This window comes from Sceloporus occidentalis, unplaced genomic scaffold (assembly GCF_023333645.1).
Source record: "Sceloporus occidentalis isolate IW3139 unplaced genomic scaffold, rSceOcc1.0.p SCAF_6, whole genome shotgun sequence".
Lineage (NCBI taxonomy): Eukaryota > Metazoa > Chordata > Lepidosauria > Squamata > Phrynosomatidae > Sceloporus > Sceloporus occidentalis.
The window spans coordinates 88,570,947-88,585,739 of record NW_028316986.1 but is presented as its reverse complement, the minus strand read 5'-3'; the positions used below and the strand labels follow the sequence as shown (position 1 = coordinate 88,585,739).

Sequence of the window (14,793 nt, the reverse complement as noted above, 5' to 3'; positions counted from 1 at the left end):
GATTCAGATCTGATCTACAATTGCTTGGTCTTACTGACTGTAAACTTTTCTTCACAGTAGCTCTCAAAAATTTGCTCTCAGCCTGTCACTCAACCTCAACAGCTAAACATATTTGATCAGAAAATAACAGTGTAGACTCCTCTTCACTCCTTCAGAACAACCCACATACTAATGCCACTAAACAGCAGAATCCAAAAATACTTTGTGGCTGGTGTTGATATTTCCCCCAATGTATCTTTTTATCTGGGGAGGGGGAGGGAAACTAACAGAAACAAAATCAGAAAACATTTTCTTCATGTAAGAATCTGGCACAGCTTCCAATACTGGACTACAATAGTATGCAATGTGAGGAACATGATTAAACACCCTTTATTTACACTCTCAAGAGTCAGTGTGTTGTAGTGGTTTGAGTGTTGGACTATGAATCTGCAGACCAGGACTCGAATCTGCACTCAACCATGGAAACTCTCTGGATGACCATCAGCAAGTGACACTCTCTCAGCCTTAAAGGCAAGGCAAATCCTCTCTGAACAAATATTGCCAAGGAAACCCTGTGATGGAATCATTTTACATTAGAAATGACTTGAATGCATACAATAACAAATTTACCCACTGTGTTTCTGAGATGCATGGTAGAAAGCCAAAGCAGTTGGATATAAGTTGATTTCTAGCATTGGAGCAATAGGAAACCACAGTTGAGTATTTAGAAATACAGCTTGGGCATCCAAAGAAAAGAAACAGGCAAAGTTACTAAGGGAATGTGAACACAGCAAATACAGAGGTTTAGGTGTGAATTGTTTTCAGTCTTTCACGGTCTTCAAAGATTAAAATTTAGCGACTGAAGGAAAATTCTGTCCTCCATGTAACTAAGAACCCAGATTAATGGCAGTTACTAAGAATATTTGACTTTACCTTTAGCTCTTTCACAGAATAGATATACACTTGTCCCTCCATATTCACTAGGGTTAGGGGCACAAGACCCCCGTGAATATGGAAAAACCAGAAATAACAAAAACACCATGTTTTTACCTGAGAGGACACCTCTCTAGGAATCTCTAGGTCCTCCAGTGCAACTCTGTGGTCAATAACTGACAGACAATGACTATAGAATTGCACTGGAGCAGCTACAAATGCCTAGTGGAGTGTTCTCTCTAGGAATCCTTAGGTCTTTCAGTGCAACATTTGGTTAAAGTTGACCATAGAGTTGCACTGGAGGACCTAGATATTCCTAGAGAGAACATATTGTTCAAATCCATGAATAATCAAATCCGCAAATATCAAAGCCACAAATATGGAGGATGAGTGTAATTCCAAAATAATTGATATGGATCCAAACCGGGACTTTCTTTTGGTTTTTTGATCCAAGGCAGTTAAATAGGTTCACCAGTGGTTACATTTCTTGTACCATAAGACCCAAAGTCTCATACAATTCTTTCAAATTTTGTAATAAGCAACTTTTTTTAAAAAAATCCCTCTGTTCATCACTTATTCTTAACTCTGAAAGCACTCATTACATAAAAGTCCAGTATTGAAGTTATGTCTAAACTGCAGAACTAAACATCACAGATACCAGATTATCACAGATGTAGCAAAACATCCATGACAATAGTTTATGCATTCTGAATCAGAATGGTTCTGGCCATGACCTAGAATGAAAGTTCTTCCCAACACAATTTTGCAGTGTGACCCATCCCCAAGTATGAGTCATGTATATTAAGTATACAAAGTGATCTCATTTACTTTCATGGGTGGTAGGAGAAATAATTATGTTACACTTAACCAGAAATATATATATTTTAAAAAGTTTAGCTTATACATGCCTTTTCACAAAAATGATCTAATTAAATATGGCAATTAATTATATTGCCTACTTTGAACATAAACATTCAAGTAAGCAACACAGAGAAGAATTACTATGTTAATGAAAAATCCACTGTAAGGTCAAGGAGAGGAATGACCTTAAAAGAAGACAATTTGATTAAAGTGTAAAAAGTTGATACAATCAATACAAATGAACTACCAATTCCCTGAGGAAACCTTAACCAATAAAAGCCTAAAACTGTGGGCTTATACTTCCTGTGTGAAAAAAATTAATCCTCCTTTACCTTATTTATATTCAGAGCACCAGTATGGATGGAAACATGAAGCATAACATGTGCCCAAGTTGCAAAATTAACTCAACTCACTGGTCTTAAAATAGCTGTTTTCTGTCTCAGATTTACATCTGTAAAATTAGAATCTCAACATACTTCATAAAACTACTGAAAACAAATATGAAGCAGAGGCAGATATTTCAAAATTATTAATAAAATTGCTAGGATTTTTAATATATATAAAATAGACATTACATTGCTTAACTACCTTAATTTAGGATTTCAGGATTTGTTTTTTAAAGAACAAATTAAAAATTGCTGCCCACCAGAACTGATGTAATAACAAATCTAGACATGCAAATGCAAAAACCTGTATTTTTCATACTCAAGCACATATTCATTATGTTTGTGGGTTAGAACAGCAACAAGTGAATTCTGTTTCTGGTTACCCACTGTTAGCATACTTCTTTCCTTGATCTCTTTAATTATTTAAATCTAATACTGTGGTTACCATCTGCTCTGTGCTCAGTTTGCTCACTTTTCACAGGCTTACCATCACTGACCTCAGAAACAAATTTTTAACAATAGAAAAAAACTAGTTAGACACCTAAAATAAGAAACAGTGTCAATTCCTACAGCACAACTGTAATTCAATTAATTTATAGTATGAAAGAAGACGCATGTTCTAGATTATTACAGTTTTGCAACTACAGCCATCAAAAAGAGTAGAAATTGCTTTGCCTCTTTTGATCAACAGATGAACTCCAAATGCAGATATTGTTTAAGATATAAGATTTCCAGATTCCTTAACAATTTTATACTCAGTATTAATACATCACAAATAAAAAAGAGGAATGAAAAGTATCTGGGATAAAAGAGGATCCTTAGCATTTGATTGATCTAAGATATGAAGTGTTTTTCCCTGAAAGTATGATTTCGCTCACTTTGTACTAGCTGACCAATGTTAGTATGGAGATGCACACGCATATTACAAGAGAATGAAATACCATCCCCATCCCCTGCACCTTGTGAAAATAATATTATTCATTACATTCAGGCTGAGTATATGTAACAATAATTTTGCATTTGGAACATTTTAATGTAGCTTCACTTAACCATGTCAGAAATCTGTATGCTCTTGCGGTCTCTTCCAACTCTATGATTCTATGATTCCAAGTCAGAAATCTGTATCCATTTTCCATTTTGAATCACTACAGAAATTATTTCACTGAAAAGAAAAGAAAAAATCAAGTATTCAAGAAATGTGACTGTTTGTTGCAGAAAGGTGTATGAATGAATACTGTTTCCTTTGATGCAACCACAGTGCTTTCTAATATTTATCAATAATGTAAAGCTATTCTGATTCTGCAAAATGATTTTAAGGACAATGAAAAAGACAAAAGGGTATAAATAATCTATTATAGCCATTTTTTCTGATGGAAATATCACAACAGATGGTTAGGGAGGGGAGAGACAGGCAATTAGTTGCATCCCAAATAAATAAATAGCAGAAGAGTATCTGAGCGAAGGCAAAGTGCTGCCATCTGGAGGTAACCACTATAATAATCTCCAGTTTACTTTTCTATCTCCACAGATGGAAGACAAACATTATGAAGTTCTTTCCACTAGGATAACATATAACAAACAAGTCATAAAAGATTTATTGATTTGCTTCCTTAGCCATTTATTTTATTGTGTCCCACCTTTCTTCCAGAGGTAGGATGCAAACCAGCTCCCCCAGATAATTTTTTAAAAAAAGTTCTAGTAAAAATACAATAAATTACACACATTTAAGATCATCAAACTGACTGAAAAATGGGGATGGACTACCAAGAAATACCAGGTGCTGTAAGCTATTCTTTTGAGGAAGGGACTGGCAAAACTACCTCTGAGTATTCCTTACCTGTTAACTGTAGATTAACAGGCAACTTGAAGCCACACACACACAACACGGGGTCACCTAAGTCAACTGGTGACTTAAAGGCACATGCACACATACAACATTAAAACACAAAAATAAAACCATTTGAAAATTCTAAGAAAAGTAAATAAAACTAAAATATTAAAAGGACCAGAACATTAATTTAAAACATTTATCTGGAACAAGCATTTAGTTCCACACTGACCTGCATGAATAGAAAAACCTTTACCTGAAGGTACTGAAGTCTCTGCTTGGAAATACAAATCAATGCAGAAGATTTCTGCACGTGCGAAGAATCTTTTAATATCAATTCTCTTTTTCCAGTGCATTAAAATGAAACATACAGTCTTCCAAGAGTAAATTCATATAAGAGATCCGAATTCAGAGCACAATCTGACCATAATTAATTAATTAATCAAATCTTTACTGTTTAGTGGGAAAGAATAAAGCATGTGACTAACTCTCCTTTTAAAAACTATGAGACTTACATTTCTAAACTTGGTCTTCATTGTCCCTCAAATAGATGGCACCTTTTATTGAATAAAATTCCATAGCATTTTTTTCCATTTTAAATTGAACTACCTGTATCAACTTTAATCTATCAACCAAAGTTGGTCCAGAAAAAAATAAGTCGACATTCTGCCTGTCAGAATTTTAACTTGTGGTTCCAGGCTGGTATATATAAATGAACTGCACTGCCTTGTTATTCACTTCTGGGTGCTATTTCAAGATTTAAAGCCCTAAATGTCTTGGGATACAAACATCCCTTTCCAAATTAATCACCTCCCATTTTAAAAGCTTCCAGTGAGGATCTTCTTGAAGTGTCTTTCTCCTGATCAGAATAAGTGTGTTGTGGGACCCCAGTTGAAGAATGCCATCTTTTAAACAGGTGTGTCCGTTAACCTTTTTTGGCATTAGGAAATAGCAATTTTATTTTCGGAAACATTTCAGTTTGAGAAATATACTAGAAAATGCAGATGGTCATGCCCATATTACTCAATGGTGGTGAAATATGCACAAATGTGTAGTGCATCCACATACATGTGACACTACTGAATAATATGAGGCATGGGAATATGTGGTCAGTCAAATCCATCGACCACTAGCCCGCTAATATGAAGGCCCCACAGTATATTTGTGTTCTTTATCCTGCAATCTACTGGATGAAAGATTATTTACATATATTTTCAATAAATAAATAAGAACTCTGTTTTTTTAAATGCTGTGCTTTGGTTGTATCGGTGTAAAGATCATCAGCCATCAAGCCTACCATATTTCTCCACTGTTTTATTTTTGGCTATATAAATCATAACATTACCAGCATCAGAATTACTTACATTTAGAAATGAAAAAAAGGCAAAAAAACAAACTCTTATTTTTCAACCCAGAACAAATAAGATAATTATCTACGGAATTATCCAGCTTATGAACTTATTCATACAAATTAAACCAACATGGAAAGGGTATTATGGATTCAGGTTAAAAAAAGAAAAGAAAAAAGAATGATGTAGCTTGGGAAGCCTATGAACTGAGGAGGGAGGCATGGCTAGGTATAGGGAAATTTCCTTTTAAAAGGAAGGAGTCCCAGTATAAAGCAGTATAGAATATAAAGCACATGTGACTTACTTTTATTTTTACACCTGTCAATGCTAGTAGCAAAAGGCTGTGGGAATGCAGATCAGTTAGACAGGATGAAACACACCTCTTTAATGATTCCTATCCTTTGTTGTCTGAAGATACAATTGCTCTTTCCTTTTCCCTGTTCTCATAATGAATTTCCTTCAGTACGTTCAGAGAGATCTCCCATATGGTTAAGATACATGCAAGAATTAATATACAATTAATAAGAGAGTTTGATCATCTGCTTTTGTTCAAGAAGGGAGCTGGTTCACATATCAGATGCTAATTAGACAAATTAAGGCAACCACTTTTGTTCTGCAATGAACTGATACCTTACTGTAACCAATCCTCTTAGGTCTTCTGAAACAGTGTCAATAAATCGAAAGAGACTGAGATAGCAGAAGTCTAATTTTCTGCCAAAAAAAAAAAAAAAAGGCGAGGGGGGAGAGAGAAAGAAAGAAAGAAAGAAAGAAAGAAAGAAAGAAAGAACCTTGCACAAATGAATTATGAATTACTGTAATAACATTGTTCAACTACTGCAAGGAATCTTACATTTGATCTGGTTCTAGCAGACAACACACAAGCTACTACTAATAACTTCAGCTTTTTGTTCAATGCATCTTTATGTCCAGGTGTGAAGGAAGCTTTACTTCCTTCAAAAAACATGGAATGTTATTTTATTTATTTATAAGCTGCCTTTCTCCTAGGCCAGGACTCAAGGCTGCTTCCATAACAACAAATTAAAAATGTTTAGAAAATGTTTAAAACTAATCTTCTGAAACTATAAATGATCAGATCCAAAATCTGTCTCCTGAAGACAAAAGGGCTTCTTCTAGCTGCAGAACGCTTCCAATTCAGCAAGCACATCCACTGTCAGAATGGGGAAGGAAGAGATTTTCTCCAATGTGCCTGTCCCAGACCACACTGGTGGACTGAAACCATGTAGGAAGTGGCATTAGTGGCACCAGGAAAAGGAAAAAATCTGTGGAAAGAATTTTCACGCTTTCCTTTGAACTGGAGTGCCTTGCTCTCAATTGTCAGGAGAAACACTTATTATCCCATCCAACCCTTATTATTAAAGATTTTGCCACTTTTTCCTGTCTATTAAAAGAAACATTGTAGGAGAAATGAGAGCTTGTGCTCTTTTAAAATACTGTATTTTGCAAGCCAATATTATTTATGTACTGAATAAAGTCCAGTAGCTTGTTATTACCATTAGCAGTTTTGCTAGTAACCTAGTCAATCAGTCCTCTAAATGGCATGATTATAAGTACAGCAGCAAATCAAGCTATGTATAAACTGTCTTATTTTTTCCAATTTGTTAACAATCTAGCCTGCTCTATGCAAGTATTCACAGTTGCTAAAATATTACTTCTTGGTGGAAGGTTAATGAAGGTTTCCCCAAGTTTTTATTTACAGTCACAACATGGAGATTAGAAGCTTCCAGATTTATTTTAACACTCTGTTGCATCATGGACTTTTAACTTTTTAACAATGTTATCCAGATTGGACTCACACAAGTACACAGTTGCCTTTGGTGGTTGCCACAAAGGGGTGTTGCTCTTGTGTTGCTGGAGACGCAGGACGCAAGCTTATTTGAGAAGAACTGTAAATTATGCTAGACTAACTTTGGGTGAGCAGAATTTTTTGCTCTGTTGTTGTTTATTTGTATAGTGCTACTGTTGTAGATGGTGCTTTATGAATAAAACAACTAAAACCAAGGTGTACAATCTAAAATGTGTGTGTGTCTATATGTGTGGTATATACATACACATAAAGAGGGAATAAAGGAATAATAAAGATATAAAACAATAAAATAAAATTGTAAAAAATATATTAAACCACATTCCTCATTCAATATTCAGTACAATTATAAAATATTATTGATGAAACAAATAAACCAATACATCTTCATTCAGATAAGCATTTCCTAATCAACACGATTTGCTCTATCCTACCTGAAAGCATCATCAAATCCTCTGGCATATATAAGGCAGTGTATACAGGTGCAATACAAGAACAGAGCATCTGCAAATTAGGAACATATGCCCAATTGATTTAGCATTTTTAGCTGATGAGATTCAAGGTGAACAAGAACTGAAATTCAATTTCTTGGGGGGAAAATCCAACAGGAACTGAAAAACTCACTGGCTTCATGGAAATTAAACAAAGGGGTGAAACAGTCGGCCCCTTTGTGGCAGCTTTCCAGCAGTTTGGGGGCATGTCATTTAAACGACGCACCCCCTCAAGCTGGCAGGAAGCTGCTGTGAATCCGCTCACCCAACTACACAATGGACAGCTTTGTGGCGCTCTGGCAGCACATTTAAACACCACATGCCGCAGGAGTGTTATTAAGTTGCAGTAGGGCCGGATAAGCCAGGCTGCCTTTTCTTTTTGTGCCAGCAAACAACCGGGATGGGGGTGTGGCGTGCGGTTGGGGGTGAACAGGCTACTTGAAGGAATTTGCACACATGATCAACACAGGGGTGAAACAGACCACCCCAAAGGCAACTGTATGCTGTGGCCCAAATCTGACTTTTTGCCAGCTGTTTGCTGCTCCTTTTTGCACCAGCAAAAGCCAGTTTTCCACCCCACTGCAGTGGGAAGACAGCTTTAAGGTGGTCCATTGGCGTGCAGCATATACACCACACTGACAGAGCACCCAGAAGCCACCCCACATCCGAACAGCTGGGCAGCTTGAAGCCAGCTTCCAGGCATCTTGGGGGCATGTGCTGTCCTTACACCATATCCCCAAGATGGCCAGAAGATGGCTTTTTATGCTGGTCTGTTTTGCACCATAGTCTACAAACCTCCATTATGAACACTAGGAATGACGGTTCCATTTTCAGTTTTGAATTAACCAGTTTCCAGTTCAATACATAATCCATTTTGATATTTGCAGAAACTAGTTTTGTGCTAACTTCTGTTAATTAATAGAACAAATTATAAAATGCCTTCCCTTTGTCATGCAGCACTTTCAAAATGTCATATACACTGAATGATTCAGTGATGAACTAGCAAAATGCCACTAACAGTTAATGGATATCAAAAACTTATAGAAAGAATTTTGGATAATTGCTATTCAGTTCGTATGTAATGGCAAGCCAGACTCTAAGAACAGGACAATATGCACTAAAAGTTTACCTCCCAATCCAAGCCACTATACTAGGATAAAGAAGGTGGGATGCCTGTCTTCCCCACTCTTCCTATTGAAAAACTTGAAAATTGAACAGAGTTTGGTTAACACTGATTCTTCTGGTGAATGTGCACCATCTGCAGCAGAATCAGGGAATTTATGGCCCTCCATGTTTTGTTGTATTCTCACCAGCCCTAGTCAGCATGTTCAGTGGTCAGTGATTATGATGGGAGGTATAGTGTAATAATATCTGAACAACCACAAGTCTGTCCATCAACCTTCTCGAATTTAAAATATGGGAACAAGTACCACACTAAGGGCATGCAAGGCCAAAGTGCATAAATCCTGAATAAGTAAATACTATTTATTCTATAACAGTATAGTGTTCATTTTGTGGTCTACCTGTGATTTCTGCAATAGTTGCAAAAATATTACAAAAGCTGTATTATATATTTGCAATAATTGTATATATTGCTTACAGTCCATTTCTGTAGTTAGCCCATGAAGGCAGTTTTTCAGGGGATTAAATATACTGGGCTTACAATAAAACAATCTTTAGCATTCAGACACACAGTCTCTCTTTGGGAAGTTATCAGAATCCTAGCACTCATTCTATTTTGCTAATGTATTGTCGTCACAAGGTGCTAAGCACAGCAGTGCCTGCTAAAAATAAACTTTTAGGCAACATGACATAGATACTGAAAAGACACATAAGAAGGTTATTGCAGGCCAATGATAAAAGAAATAACAAGGGGTTTAATATTTCATTCACAGTTATACTGTAGTAACAAACCTTTAAAATAGTAATGCTCTATTAATTTGCTCTCATACAAATAATCAGAAACAGTTAGTTTAGCTGTGGCAAATGACTGATTAAGTCGGAATATTCTAATTTGGCAGTGATGACAAACATTTACGGTAATTAATCAGGCCTTCTCCTGAGTAATTCATAGCTGTAGTAAAAACGGCTGCACAAATCTATATAAAACAGATATTTGCGAAAGAAGAATGTACCTTGGAGCAGAAACACTGTTTGGCTATATCCACTGTGACTGGCCATCTGCCAGCAGTCAATCTAGGTTGCTGGGTTTGCATGTCATTGCGGACGTGAACATAATGAGGATAAGGATATTAGTGGACCACTGGCCTACTGTTCCATTCTGTACTCCCTTCTTTGCTAAGTGGCTTCTAGCACTTACTTCATTTCATATAAACTTTATATAACTTAGAAAGACAGACAGTATATCCACACTGTCATAAAGCGCTGTGTAAATTTACAGCACTTTATAAATGAAGGTTAATAATAATAATATTCAGATATCCATGCCTGAACAGAAATGTCTTGATAAACAATACTTACATGTAACTTTTATTACATATGTACAGGTAAAAAATGTGCTGTTGGCTACATGTACCTAACTGGGCAAGTTGCTGCAACATTATGGAATCTTTTCAAACTCATTGTACAAGGGTAACACAGTGCAGCTGTGTCAAAGTTAATAATCAGAATTAAGAACAAAAATGGCATTGCGTTCTTTATAGGAAGACAGGAAGACACAGGACTCCTGATAGTCCTGATGAGAAGCCATTACATCTAATAGTCTTGATGAGAAATTTATACAAGAAGCTACTGTTAGAACAGAATATGGAAAAACAGAATGGTTGCCAATTGGCAAAGGGGACAGCAAGGCTGTATACATTTGTTCAAATGTACGCAGAAATATCATAAGAAGAGCAAGTTTAGACTCAGAAGAAGGAGGAGTGAACATAGAAGGAAGGAACATCAACAATTTAAGACATGTGGATGATACCACACTATTAGCAGAAAACATCATAGACTAGGAATAATTACTAAGGAAGGTCAGAGAACAAAATGCAAAGGCAGATTTACTGCTGAACATAGAGAAAACAAAAATAATGACCGTGGATGAACTACATACATTCAATCTAGACAATGAAAAAATAAAAATATTTAAAGAGTTCCTGTATTTTGGATCAAACATTGATAAGAACTGAGACTGCACTCCAGAAATAAGAAGTCTAGGAATGGGAAGGGCAGCCATGAAAGAAGTAGATAAGATCCTAAAATGTAAACATATACAATAGAGCACTAAAGTTGAATTGCCCAAGCCATTATATTCCCCATTACTATGTACAGATATGAGAGCTGGACAGTGAAGAAAGCTGACAGAAAGAAAATAAAATAATTTGAGATGTGGTGCCAGAGAAGAGTGCTGAAGATACTGTGGACAGCCAAAAAGACAAAACAAATGAGTCCTTGATCAGATCAAGCCTGAATACTCCCTGGAAGCCAAGATGACAAAACTGACGCTGTCGTACTTTGGCTACATCATGAGAAGACATGACTCACTAGAAACATCAGTCATGCTAGAGAAGGTAGATGGCAGCAAAAGAGTGGAAGACAACACACCAGATGGATAGACTCAGTCAGTGAGATCACGGGCCTGAATTAGGCAGAGCAAACAGAGGGGATTGGGGAGATGTCTCATCCACAGGCTCACCATGAGTCAGGGCAAACTTGAGGGCACACACACACATGCACACACACACGGGCTGAGAAGAGAACAGATGAATACAAATTTTGGGAAACTATGGAAGAAAAGGTGTAACAGCTCCTGAAAATAGGATGATTTAAAAAGGAAGATTTAACTGTCAACTGTATGGGAAGCAGAGCCTCACAGATCAAATACACAAGTGATGAATGATGGGCAAAGGTAGGCAAGGTAACAGGCTGTGTCCAGTGACAGTAAAAGCTATGTGCTAAAAGGAGTTGAAAAACAAGAACTATGAACAGAATTATGTACCAGTAAGCAAGGGAGCAGGAACATGACGGCAACCAAAACTTTTCTCATTTTGCCAATACCATAGTTAAGATATTTAGAGTAAGAGGGGCGCCCCAAAGAAGAGATACAAGGACTCCCTGAAACAACATCTCAGGCTTGGCCAGATAGATCACCAACAATGGTCCTCCCTGGCCTCGCATCGGGAGGCATGGAGACGCACTATCCATGACGCTGTAGCCATCTTCAAAAGCTCACGCCGAACGAGCCTCGAAGAAAAACGACAACGCAGAAAGAACCACAACCTGGAAACATCACCCAAGGAGACTTTCTGCTGTGCTTTCTGCAACCGGACCTGTTTATCCCGAATTGGCCTTTTTAGTCACCAACACGCTTGTACAAAGCGTGGGATGAGTCCTTCCTGAATCTTCGTTCGCAACGCAAAGCCAGAGAGAGTTAAGATATTTAGTCCTCAAAGTGATTTGCAAGAGACAGAGAATATTGCTAGATGAGGCATAAGACTACCTTTTAAAAAAATTTCAAAACACCTTCTGTTTGTGTTTTGTCTAGACTAGGGAAAATATTTGGTTTAAATCACTCCTCTTTAAATCAGATAAGGTAAACCTGTGCCTTGTCTGACAAACTACACTGAATAATATTAACTGGAACCTGTTCACATAAATTCCCTCTCAGAGCAATGACTTCCATTGCCTTAAAAGCAAGTAAGGCCCACCAAGCTTCTCTAACAAGCTAACCTATTCCACTGCCCCCTATTACCGAACCTCTCCTGTATTTTCCAATTAACATGAAATAAACTACCACTGATTTTTATTACAGAATACCTTCCCTTCAATAATGATGATGATAATTATGATGATGCATGGTTACCATTTTAAAGATAGTAGCCTTTACCCCAAAATTATATAGACAAACACAAAAAAAATATGGTCATAAGGAATGTAGAGCTGGTAGTATGTGTGCTGGCAGATGGACAGGGACTGGTGGTGGCTCTGAGGTCAAGGGGTATGTATAGTCAGCCCAACAATCAACGCTGCATTAAAACATGCTGTAAATATATAGTACAACTATTCTGTTCCCTTTTTCATATGATTTACACCTGCTACTGAGATAAGAATGAGAATATCTAGTTAAATGTAATATCTTATATTTTTGGCTTGGCTTTGGGAGCCTGGAATATGCTTAGTTTTTCTTTTTATTTAAAATACCGCCCCCCCCCCCCCCCCCAATTTTAGAACACTACAGAAAAAAAGCCGTGTGAACTTTTTCAAATACTGTTCTTTGATGGTTATAAACAATTCCAAAAGGGAACATATATTTATAAAAAGAAATAATCCTTTGAATATTCACATATTCTATCTATATTCTGTTCCTAAAGCATCATCCTATACTCCTTTCTTCTTTAAAATACACTAGCAAATTAATGGGGAAAGAGAATATCTCTTGTCAAAAGAAATAATTTAAGAATATGTTGTAATAGGAACAAAGACCTATTCTTCAGCTGTGGGTGGCTAAGTATTTTAACATTTTAAACACAGAAAAGAAAGGCAATAGGAATAGGTTTTTGAATGCAGAGTAACTTTTATGCACAATGGTTTTCTCTAAACTGTTATTATGAGAAGTAGTGCAAAACTATCCACTACGTATTACAAATAATAAGAAATAACCAGTCAGATAAATGCATAAGCCACTTAATACTGATAATTCATATTAAGAAAAAATCATAGCAATATTAACTGTGTGGCTAAACTTCCAAAGTAGATTACTTTAACACAAATTAACATGACCCATAACTAATGAAGTCTTTTGGAAGTTCATTCCTATTTAAGCAGGGCGTGTTCCTGGATTCGTCGCTTCAACTGTCTTCTCAGATTGATGTGACAGCCAGGAGTGCTTCGGCTGATATGCCAGTTGCGCCCCTACCTGGAGCAGCGGGACCTAGAAACGGTCGTGCATGCTCTAGTAACCTCTCGTCTTGATTTCTGCAATGCGCTCTATATCGGGCAACCTTTGTGCCACGTCCGGAAGCTCCACTTGATACAAAACATGACAGCCAGACTGGTCGCCGGAAAATCCAAGTTCGACCATATTATACTTATTTTAAAATCACTACATTGGCTGCCTATCAGCTTCCGGGCACAGTACAAAGTGTTGGTTATCACCTATAAAACCCTACATGGTCTGGGTCCAGTCTACTTGAAGGAACACCTCCTCCCATACAATCCTTCCCGTACACTCCAATCCTCTGGGAAAAACCTCTTACAATCTAGAAAGACCAGACTGGCAGTGACCTCCCGGAGGTCCTTCTCTGTCACCGCTCCAAAAACTTGGAATGACCTGCTGGAAGAGATTCGCCAATTATCCTTACTCGAGGCTTTTAGAAAGGCTACAAAAACCTTTCTCTTCTGGCAGGCCTTCCCCAATTGATAATGTCCAGAACCAATTGAATTCCCCTCCTTTTATTATTTTTCTTATTTGTGGTTTGTTTTTTAATTTTGATGTATTGTTATGTACTTTTTAACCATCTTTTACTGTTTAATTTTATAGTTGGAAGGGACAGTTGGGTCGGGGTCTTTTGGGGCTTGTTGTTTTTATTGTTGTATATTGTATTAACTTTGCTGTTACTCACCTCGATCCTCAAAGCAGAAGAGGAGGGATATAAATATTATTATTATTATTATTATTATTATTATTATTATTATTATTAGAGAGATAGTAATTGCAAATACTATGAATTCCCATTTTAAGGCTCTTAAAGTTAAATGACAACAGTTTGTATCAGAAACATTAACAACATTGTGTTTCACTTTGGGTTTGTTTTTGTTTTTGTCTGAATCGATGTGTGTTGTTTGCCTTCAAGTTATTTCAGACTTGTGGTGACTCTAAGGCAAAGCAATCACATGGTTTTCTTGGCAAGTTTTTTCAGAGGAGATTTGCCATTGACATCCTCTGAGACTGAGAGACTGTGACTTGCCCAAGATCACTCAGTGAATTTACATGGTTGAGCTGGATTCAAACCCTGCTCTCCAAAGTCATAGTCCAACACTCAAACTCAAAACTGGGTAAGGAGGAGAAAATAAAAGAAACTTGATGATTAACTCTTTTTCAAAATCGCACTAGACAGCTCTCTGTGTCCTGGGCATGGTGCTTGCTTTTTCCAGATACCATTTTTCTGAACAGCTGCATCCTCCTGCTTGGAAGACA

At 36.9% G+C, this 14,793-nt stretch overlaps 1 protein-coding gene across 6 annotated transcripts in view; it reads right to left on the bottom strand.

Annotated features, from left to right (window-relative positions):
• The window catches only part of NHSL1 (NHS like 1), a 232,883-nt gene that overhangs the window by 87,094 nt on the left and 130,996 nt on the right, over window positions 1-14,793 (bottom strand). The window lies entirely within an intron of this gene.